The sequence below is a fragment of the Crinia signifera genome, chromosome 12 (genome assembly GCF_055691185.1).
Source record: "Crinia signifera chromosome 12, ASM5569118v1, whole genome shotgun sequence".
Classification (NCBI taxonomy): Eukaryota; Metazoa; Chordata; class Amphibia; order Anura; family Myobatrachidae; genus Crinia; species Crinia signifera.
Window position 1 is genome coordinate 73,322,771 of NC_139228.1, and position 10,460 is coordinate 73,333,230.

Here is a 10,460-nt window from a genome sequence, read left to right on the forward strand (position 1 = left end):
TTTTTAATTTCACTTTGAGCTGTGACAGTTTTTAGCCCACAAACTCTCCACCCCAACTCCAATCCAAAGTCTTCACAGCTCCCTCTTTCCATATATCGAGCAAGTTTGAAACAGACCAGTGTCCCTGTAAAAATTGCTTTCACTTTATGTTATGACATCCTTTAGCACACAAAGGAGTAATTTCGTCTGTTGAGTGGCCTCTAGTGATCAGTGGAGGTACTTCACCTCATAACGGCGAGGATTAGTTATTCTTTATATATATATATATATAGTTTATTAATATTTTTGAATGAACAAAACAGTGACTGATTAATACAATAGACCAGTACAGGGTACATACACAGAGCTGAATTAGCAGGTGACACTGACATAAGTATCAGGGTGGCAGAACACCGCAGGATTTGGTGCCATCAGAGATGGTTTAAGTAAGAGAAGGAAAAGCACATGAATGAAGAGGGCCCTGCTCGTGAGAGTTTACATTCTTTTTTTTTCTTTTTTTCTAATAAATTTTTATTAAGTTTAAGTCTAACATTATTATTATATTATTATTTTATTATTTAATCTTTTTTTGCGGTGTGAACGCACCCAACAAATTTTTAAAACGATAGAATAATATTATAATAGATTATATTGTGTTCTACTCTGGCTTCTGTTCCTCTAATGAAATATTTTCTTGACTGCTTTCTATAGGTAAAGTTGACGATGTAACTTCTGATATAAATGCATAACGCAGAGTATATAATGACAACGCAAAGGACATTTTTATCTTTTATGTTATAGTCCACTGCGTTATTGATCTGTCTTTGGAAATAAACATCAAGGATGGAAATAAACATCAAGGTCTTTGTGTATTTATGCCTACCGAGCCCCAGCACTCGGCATTCCTCTTCTGTGTACTGAATTGCAGCAGCAGTTTTCTTGTTGGACACCTTTTGAAAATGCAGTTCTAGCGGGTGAGGGGCATTCTGCAGTTATATTACATCATTTTGGGGGCAATTCAGAACTGATCGCTCACAGCCGAATTTGCTCCCCCGGCCGCTGGTGGGGCTTTGCGCATCTGCGCATGTGCAAGCCCCCTGAGCGAACGCCTTCACCAATTTTCACACTCGCCAGGGCGCATGCTAGAGAGGAAGGCGGCGGGCTGAGAGCAAACGCAGGGGACCACCCAATGTTTAACGGGCGTGCTAACATCACATTACTTACTTTTTAGCGACATCTGGCCGATAAATCAAATGATTGCATGCATTTTTAAGCTGACATTCGAAGCGATGGGCAGGCACGCCGTCGAATAGATGTTATGAGCTGCGCAAAATATTTATCGAATTGTATGAGTGATCGCATGAGGTTTTTAACCACATGCGATGGCTCGAGTGCAATCAGAGGCGGGTTTGGGGAGCGGGGCCGGGGTGGGGACTGGAGCTTGCGGCGGCAGAGGAGTGGGACCAGAGCGCTGGTGGGGAGCAGGTACCTGAGTGCTGGCGGCTGTGAAGCTGGACACTGGAGCGCTGGGGACCGGAGGTACTCTGCAGTGGCAGGGGTGGCGTGACGGCTGTGTAGCATGGACTGGAGCAGTGGAGCTTTCAGGCGGCGGGACTTGGCAGCGGCAGCAGATGACTTTGAAACACTGGACGGCCCTCTGATTGGCTGAGGCCGCTGAGAGAGAGCTCTCTCAGCCAATCAGAGGGCCGTCCCAGTGTTTCAAAGTCACTGCTATTGCTGACAAGTCCCGCCACCTGAAAACTCCACCGCTCCGGTCCCCAGCTCCGGTTCCGCCTACACAGCCCCACACCACCCCTCTTCCCGCACCCGATGTCCATCGCAGGATGGCATGCGACATTGGGTGCTGCACTGGGCACCACTTGATGCAATCAGATGCCATGGGACATTGCATTGCGATGTCGCATCGCATCTGATCGCACATATGTATGGGCAGCATGACTCTCACCAACAGATGTGTCCAAGAAACCAATGGAATATATAACCTATCTGGCGCTTATCCTAAGGGAATTCTCCTAGATCCCAGGGAATGCTGTGTCACTCCACCATATATGAGGATGATAATGCCGCAGTGAAGTACTGTTTTGAAAAATGTAATAGACACTTTTACAGTAAAACATCAAAGACTCCATATATCAGGCATAGGGAGTACAATGTATAACATTAAATGCATTGTACTCTGTATGCCTGATTTCTGGATGTTTTATTGTAAAAGTGTCTATTCAATTTTTTCTTCTTCTTCGGACCTGTGGAATGGCTGCAACACAGCAGATGCTTCGTCAAAAACCCTGCTGCAGGTTCCAAGATTAGAGATCACAGAATATGTAAAACTTAACCTTGGGGCACTGTGGGTTATGTGAACTGGAGACATTGTGACATTGGAACTCATTCTGATAGCATTGTGGGTCTTCTAAATTCCGCCCACATGAAGGACCGCCCCCCCGCCCTGCTGCATGCAAATGGGAAGGCGAATAATCAGTTTGCTGCGCCCGCTCGCACTAAGCGGCTGCACATGCGCATAAAAGTTTATGCGCAGTTGCCCAACATCACTGCGAATGCGCAGGGGAGCTTAGCGATTAGAATGAGGGCCATATTGTGAACTTGGGGCATTGTGTGGTATACTGTGAACTGGCGGCTTTGTGGCATAATTTCAACTGAAGGCACTGTGCGTTATAATATGAACTGGAGGAATATTAACATAATGTCAACTTGGTGCATTGTGTGATTTATTGTGAACTGGAGACATTGTGGCATAATGTGAATTTGGGGCATTGTGGGATTTAATGTGAACTGGAGACATTGTGGCATAAAAACTCATATCGACCATTTTCATTTCAATCTTTTGCTTGTGTTGACCTTTGTCAAAATCGACTATTTGCATGTTGACATTTTTTTTAACCTCAAACTTTTGTATATCAAACTAGATACTTTAGACCAGGGATGTTCAAACTGAGGCCCTACAGCAGTTGTGAACCACAATTCCCATCATGCCTTGCCACAGTTTTGATATTTGGGAACGCTAAAACTATGGCAAGGCATGCTGGGATTTGTAGTTTCACAACAGCTGGAGGGCTGCAGTTTGGACATGCCTGCTGTAGACCTATCAACTGGATACCCAATACAGATGTACACTTATACCCATTTTACACCTAAAAGCTAGGTCGCAACTGGGTTTTTGGACCCGTCTCCAACCCAGGTACTACCAGGCTTTTGACCCCTTTTTAACCCGCGTCCCCATCTGGCATAATGCGGGGCCTGAGCTCGCACTGGGAGACGAGAGCATCTCCCAGCACCGGCTTTTCCGTTGCAGTGAACGGGTCCTAAATCGATTCGACCCTGCACAGCGATCCGGATTGAACCCGTGTTCTACCCAGAACAGATGCCAGATTGAAATCCCCGGTCTCACGACCCGAGTCAGACTGGTTACAGACTGTTATTAGAGCTGGTTTAAAAGGGGTATTATTAATTAATTTATTATTACCAGTTATTTATATTGCGCACACATATTCCGCAGCGCTGTACAGAGAATATTTGAACATTCACTCCCTGCCCCAGTGGAGCTTACAATCTATATTCCCTACCATATATATATATATACACACACACACACACACACACACACTCTAGGGTTAATTTTGCCAATTAACCTATCAGTATATTATTGGATTTTTGTGTGTGAAAAAGAAGAAAGAAATTACCACCTTAATTCATAAATGTTTGTTGTTTTTGCAATTTAAATCCAAATGAATGGTAGATTTCAAAACAGATGTTACACTTTTGTGGTGCTTACTGTGAGAGGGCCCGGCTCGCCAGCTTACAGTCTATAGATAAGAAGTACATAAGAAGTATTAAAGATTCCGTAGCTCTACCTTTAAAATCTATATCTGTATTCCTAGCTCAAACTAATCACATGGACCATACGCTGACGATTTGACAAGGAAAGGCTAAGAAGTTGCAGAACCCTCGATAAAGTATGAAACGTCTCCTTTGAACATCATGTCTAGGTCATATCTCAGAACGTCCCTCGTGGTGACCAGGTTTCCTCCTGATAAGCTGGGAATGCCTTAATGCGAGTAGACTTCCTTCTGTTGGTGAACTCTTTTTGCTTGTACATAGGCTTAATGTCTACTGGCATGGCAGCGCCAGGCAGATGGCCATAGTGGTCTCTCCTATCTCATCGCAATCTGTTCCACCATCTGGACTAGGTGGCATCCATAATAATGTGGCAGATGAAAGGGTTCCCCGGAGACATCTTGTCTCTCGCTAAATATAACACTGTGACACGGGGAAACTGTGGGGGCACCGACATAAGAAAAAAACAACACAGATGGTAGAATGAAAGCGAAGACAAACACATCAAACATCGGAAATATAAGACATTGTCGCTCAACTGCTGAGACTGGGCTTGCATTAGAAATGTTGGACTGTAGAATTGTAGGTTAAGTTTCGCTACTGTTTACAGGCACAATGTAGTTGTTTAGACTCAGGTAGGTATTTGGTTGTTTATTAACTACTGAACTTCACGTGGAGTTGGACTGGAGCAGGAAAGCACTGAACCCTAACTTCAACTTAACCCTAATTGCAACCTAGCCGTTGCCCTAATTGCAACTTAACTCTAACGGCAGTTTAACATTGTTAATTTCCCAGATTTCCTGAAAGATCGCCGATCATCATTGGCCGCCAATATAGCCGGATTCAATTACAGAGCTGGCTGAATCATCTGTGAGCTGGTCTGACCTGTGTTCTCCATACATGCTGCCCAATAAGCCGGGGCTGACATCACAAATGAGAGGGTGCATTTGCATATACCCGCCCACAGAGCTGTCCATCACCGGTGGCTCCCAGCGTGGCTGAACGAGTGGTCAGCGGATCCCTGTACACACAGCACGGTCCACCGATATATCTTTAGATATATTGGGCCTTGGCTGTGTTGCACAGCCGATGCGATATATATGTGAATGATGCAGTTTACAGATACATCGCTGGCCGATGGTGCAAAAATATCTCAGCCATTCAGTGGAAGGGCCGATATATCGGCCCGTGTTTGGTTACCTGAATGTTTGTGGCATAAGATAATGGGACTAATGACTTATTCGGAAGTAGAAATTATTCCTTATTGTTGCCAAATGTTGTGCAATGCTTTCAGATTTCCTAGGTGTAACAGATCTGCGTCATTGTGGATACGCTGTATGGATAAACCAAATGTATTTTCGGAGCCCGCAAGTCCATCTCACTTCATTTCATTGCAGTCTATGTATTAATAAGGTGATGATACAGCTATGCAGTTTGTCTCCTGAATACAGAATGCTGGAAGGCAGCTGTGGTGCATAGCAATTGTATAAGGCAGAGATCTTATACAGGGAACCCAGACCAGGATGCTTAGAAACAAACCTTCTGATATACGTATATTTTCATTGCTCTCTTTAAGAGACACATTCTGGATATTGAAGACTTGTAGGAATCTGTAATTGGTAATGAGATAATTGTTAATCATTGTTTTCCATATTCAGTATAGTTAATGCCACTTATGCAGGCTACACATTGTCAGTGGTTGGTCCAGAGGGGGGCTGCAGAACAGTTAAAAATTCAAATAGGAGAGCCACACCTACTGCCAGTGAGTCACTTTGGAATAGCAGTTGGTGTTGTTCCCTTATTTGAATTTTGAATGGTGCTGCAGCCCCTCCCCTTGGATCCGCCACTGCATATTGTGCAGTACTAGCTGTGATATACAGTTGAAGGTCCATGGGCTCCCTAACTGTGCTGCAGACTGGATAGGAGCGGGGAGGCAGTGCGCTTACCCAATACAAACTGATGTTCCCGGTGACAGGAGAGAAGTAGAGTTAATTCCAGGTGATAAGGTATCTGAGGAACAGCAGATTGATTCCACCATCGGCAGTGGAGTTCAGACGTAGTCCCATAGAAGGTGGGCAGGGAGACGTTCCCTTCTTCAGTACTGGAGCTGGTGAGCGGTATAGGGAATGGTACACCGTACACATATTATGTAGGGTAGAGACAGAGACAAGCAGTCAGCTAAATGGAGGTCCGTGAGCCCCAGTTACCAGTCTCCACACCAATAAACAGTGAAGGTGCATATACTCAGTGCGATATGAGCTACCAATCTTGACTATATAGTCAAGATCGGTAGAAAACTTAGTATATATTGCATGGTGTGTATACAGTTTTTTATGCTGATGCGGGCCTCTGCAGGATCAGCATTAGAACTTAGAACCACCAATTTTGAGTACATATTTACTTGTGATTTTGGCTATGTAAGATTTTGACTTTACTAGAATACTAGATTGTACACAGTGTAGTATTTTTTTTATACTTGTGATACTAATCCGGCAAGGCCGGGCAACGCCAACACAAGCAGCACAAACAAGGTGCGATGTGCACTAACCTGTCTTCCGATTCCTGACTATATAGTCAAAATTGGAAGTACATATTGGACTGTGTGGGTGCACCTTAAGAGCCTCCGTTATTAGCAATCATCCAAACAGACTGTGAGTTACAGTATATTGTTTCTGGGCAGGGAAGGATAATACCAGGCACAGCCCGGAGAGGAGACTATCAGCAACACTGATGTCATCAAGCCCCACCCCCAGCAGTGTAAATACCAAGATTTGCGGGCCTACGCCCCCTCCCCCAAAAAGCAACGGATTGCAGTATTTAAACACTGACATTTGGGAGATGCTGGAGAGGGGGTGTCTGGGGGGGGGGGGGTCCAGGGGGGCCATGCTTTATTCTTCCACTGCAATTAAGATTTCAGTCTGTACACACCCTACCCAAATCTAACTCTCTCTGCACGTGTTACATCTGCCCCACCTGTAGTGCAGCATGGTTTTACCCTTTTGAAAAAGATTTTGCTCTTGTGACCGACTCTGAATCAGGCCCTGTGTTGTAGGCTCCCAGTTGCATGCTAAGGATGGCCATCATTGCCATTGATGGCAATAGTGCAACTGCCCATCGATAGTGGCATACTACGCTATGGATGACCATCAATATTTGTATCTATCGATGGTCATCCATTTTCTTTCACTGATTGGCCTGAGGGCCAATCAAAACATGGGGCCAGGGGCTTTACGGATGTCAGGGGTGGACCTATGCTCCGTGTCCCGGCTGCTTGGGGAAAAAAAAATATTAGTTTATTCTTGACATCAACTGAGGGAAACTATCTGGTTCTTCCCCATCGATGGCAAAGCTATTCTGCATCGGCCATAGACCATCAATGATTTTGAATCATCGATGTTCAATGACCATTGCTAGTTGTAGAATCTTTATAGCTCCTCAAAGTTATTGTAATGTCATAAAGAAGAGCAATGCTGAAATTTGGATTTGAGACAGCCAGACTCCATATGAGCAGCAAAATTTAGAAATCTAGTAAGAGTAAGCACAAGAGCACCGCTACTGTACAGTCAGCATGCTAAATCAGAGACAGTTTTCCTCAGACATAGCCGAAACTCAGAAGTGCAGCAGAGGATAATACACCGCTAGTATTGTAAGAAGCATAAAGGGGGTTATTCTGGTTCACTCCTTCTGGCAAATTCCTTCTTAGATGGACAAAACCATGAGCCTTATTCCAGTTCACTCTAAGAGGCAAATTCCTTCTCAAATGGACAGAACCATGCTGCACTGCAGGTGGGCAGATAAAACATGTGCAGAGAGAGTTAGATTTGGGTGGGTTTTTTCTTCAAAGTGAGATCTATATTGCATTGTAAAAATAAAGCAGTCCGTATTTACCCTGCACAGAAACAAAATAACTCTCACCCAAATCACTGTGGTGGGGGCTGACAGTCAGATCCTTGCTGCAGTGTTTGCTTTGGATCCCTGTGACTTGCTGGGTCCTCCTCCCCTCATCCACACAGGCAGTGCCCCATGATCTCCTCTTACCGAGAACTGCTTTCAGGTATCCATTAGTCTGGTCTGCTCTGGTCCCGGACAGCAGGGGCTGCTGGGACATGTAGTTTTGGTTTAAGTGCCTGGCTGCCAGACACTTAAAAAAAACTACGTGTCCCAGCAGCCCCTGCTGTCCGAGACCAGAGCAGAGTCTGGCTGCAGCAGAGCCGATGGATATAGACACCATGGCCGGGGACAGAAATCAGGGGCAGAGATAGATAGCTGGTAAGGAGCCATTTAATAGTTATAGGGTACTTGTGTAATAACTGGGCGCCCGATTTTGAGATCGGGTCAGAAAAAAATCGCATTGCATGCAACCAAATCTCATGCGATGCGATCGACGCAATTTTCAATAGGATTCAATGTTAAAATGGTCCTGTTCATTTCCCCACTATCCAAGTGGGCATAGAGTTGAAGACCCATGAGTTCAACACCACTGGTATACAAAATTTTAATAATGTACTTACCAGCATGTAGTTACCAAGGGATACCTCAGGTTCAACAGATTCTACTCTAGGCCTCTGACTACTCCCCTAAATATTGATGGAAATGTATGGGGAATGGTTTATTGTATGTGAGGACACTTACAGCAAAGGTACATGTTAGGGGAAAGTGTAATTACCTGAGAAGTAGCACCTGATGATCTCACTACGCATCAGATCCCCCCTCTGCGTACCCCTCACTACCGTAGGGGTGGTAGTTTCTGCTTCCTCCTCAACATAGGAAGTTTGGGCCAGGGCTATGTTGTGTAACATGCAGCAAACCTGGACAATCATCACTATTTTTGCAGGGGGAAGCGGTCATCTATTAGAATGAACTTAGGTCTACAGTCATTAGGTCGACCCCACTAGGTCGACTGGCAGGAAGGTCGACCTGACTTAAGGTCGACATGGGCCAAGGTCGACATGTCTTAAGGTCGAATTTGCATAAAGGTCGACATGAGGAAGGTCGACTGGTCATAAGGTCGACATGATGTTTTTCACTGTTTTTTGAGCCGACATGCGGTATTTCATGCCCTACCATCCACTAGGGCGTGGAGGAGGTTATTAAAGCTGTGGCGAGCGAAGCGAGCCACCGTGCCCGATGCATAGCGAGCGATGCGAGGGTCCGATTCTCATTGCCAACTGTGTCCATGTCGACTGTGTCGACATTCAGACCAAAAAACAGTGAAAAACCCATGTCGACCTTATGACCAGTCGACCTTCCTCATGTCGACCTTTATGCAAATTCGACCTTAAGTCATGTCGACCTTGGCCCATGTCTACCTTAAATCAGGTTGACCTTCCAGCCAGTCTACCTAATGGGGTCGACCTAATGACTGTAGACCTAAGTTCATTCTGACAGATGTACCGATTCCTTTGCTGGGTGGTAAAACAGTATTCCTGATGACCTGTCCAAACACCTGAAACAGCTTTTCAGCACCCCAAAGGTGCGTGGCAACATGTGATTCGTTATAGCGGTTCTGTGCAGGGCCTTCTGGGGATCGCAGCGGTGTCACGAGCCTGTGTCATGTCATAACTTTATTTTGCACACAAACACACATCTCACTTTTACACCAATATACTTACCAATCTAGGATCCAGCGCTGGTCTGTCTGCAGCAGAGCCAGCTCACCTAGAACTGACAGCGGGGTGAGCCGGCTTACTCCTGCGCAGCTAACAGCCTCTGTAGCGCTGTCCCAGCAATACAGAGGCTAAGAGCGTCTTCGGCTTATGCGTCTCCATGGAGCCAATCAGGGCTGAGCTATGCATCTCCATGGAAACGCATCAGCCAATCAAGCTTTCAGCCTCTGTAGCCCTGGGACAGTGCTACAGAGGCTGTTAGCTGCGCAGGAGAAAGCCGGCTCACCCCGCTGTCAGTGCGGGGTGAGCCGGCTCTGCAGAAGGGAGACCAGCGATTATGATTCCACATAATCATCTTATTAATATGTAATGAATTGTGACACGAGATTGTTTTTCATGGCGCCCAGAAAGGATGCGTACAGCCGCATAAAGGGCCCAATTCAGACCTGCTCGCTAGGCTGCCTATATCCGCTGCCTATCAAGCAGGTAAACTTCGCCTGCCAAAGGCACACCCACCCCGCCACCCGAATACCCGCAGTATGCTGCGAGTGGATGTGGATGCTTACATATTCACACGCATGTGTTCGCGCAGAGGAAAAATCATTTCATGGTAACTCACCATTGAATGATTTTTCTTCTGTTCGTTGTGTAAAGGAAGCCAGGATTTCCTTTTCAGATGAACACTTTCTGACGGATTGGGGGCGGGTGCTGACGTCATGTAACCTCATCCGCCCATCCTGAACATGCCCACTGTTTTCACATGCGCATTATTGAGCAGACCCCCACCATCGGGGGCCTTATAAAAGTAATGGGCACAATGTGAACAGTCCTGCTGAAATGCCCGCACCAGCAGTTGGTCGCACCCCAAATAGGAAAACAATTTAGTAGCTCCTTTGGGCTCCATCTACTCTGCCAGTGCTGAAAAAAACATTATGACTAGAAGCAATATTTTTGTATAGCTTATTTATTATTTACTATTTCTATTTTATCTTAATTAAGGTGCAG

The 10,460-nt window shown here is 45.5% G+C and overlaps 1 long non-coding RNA gene across 1 annotated transcript; it reads right to left on the bottom strand.

Annotated features, from left to right (window-relative positions):
• Window positions 1-3,484: 3,484 nt before the first annotated feature.
• On the bottom strand, window positions 3,485-7,881 carry LOC146049669 (uncharacterized). The gene is made up of 3 exons (XR_014466174.1): window positions 7,765-7,881; window positions 5,796-5,956; window positions 3,485-5,459 (listed from the first exon to the last, which is right to left on the bottom strand). It is a non-coding gene; the product is annotated as an uncharacterized LOC146049669 (long non-coding RNA).
• Between the last annotated feature and the right edge of the window lie 2,579 nt (window positions 7,882-10,460).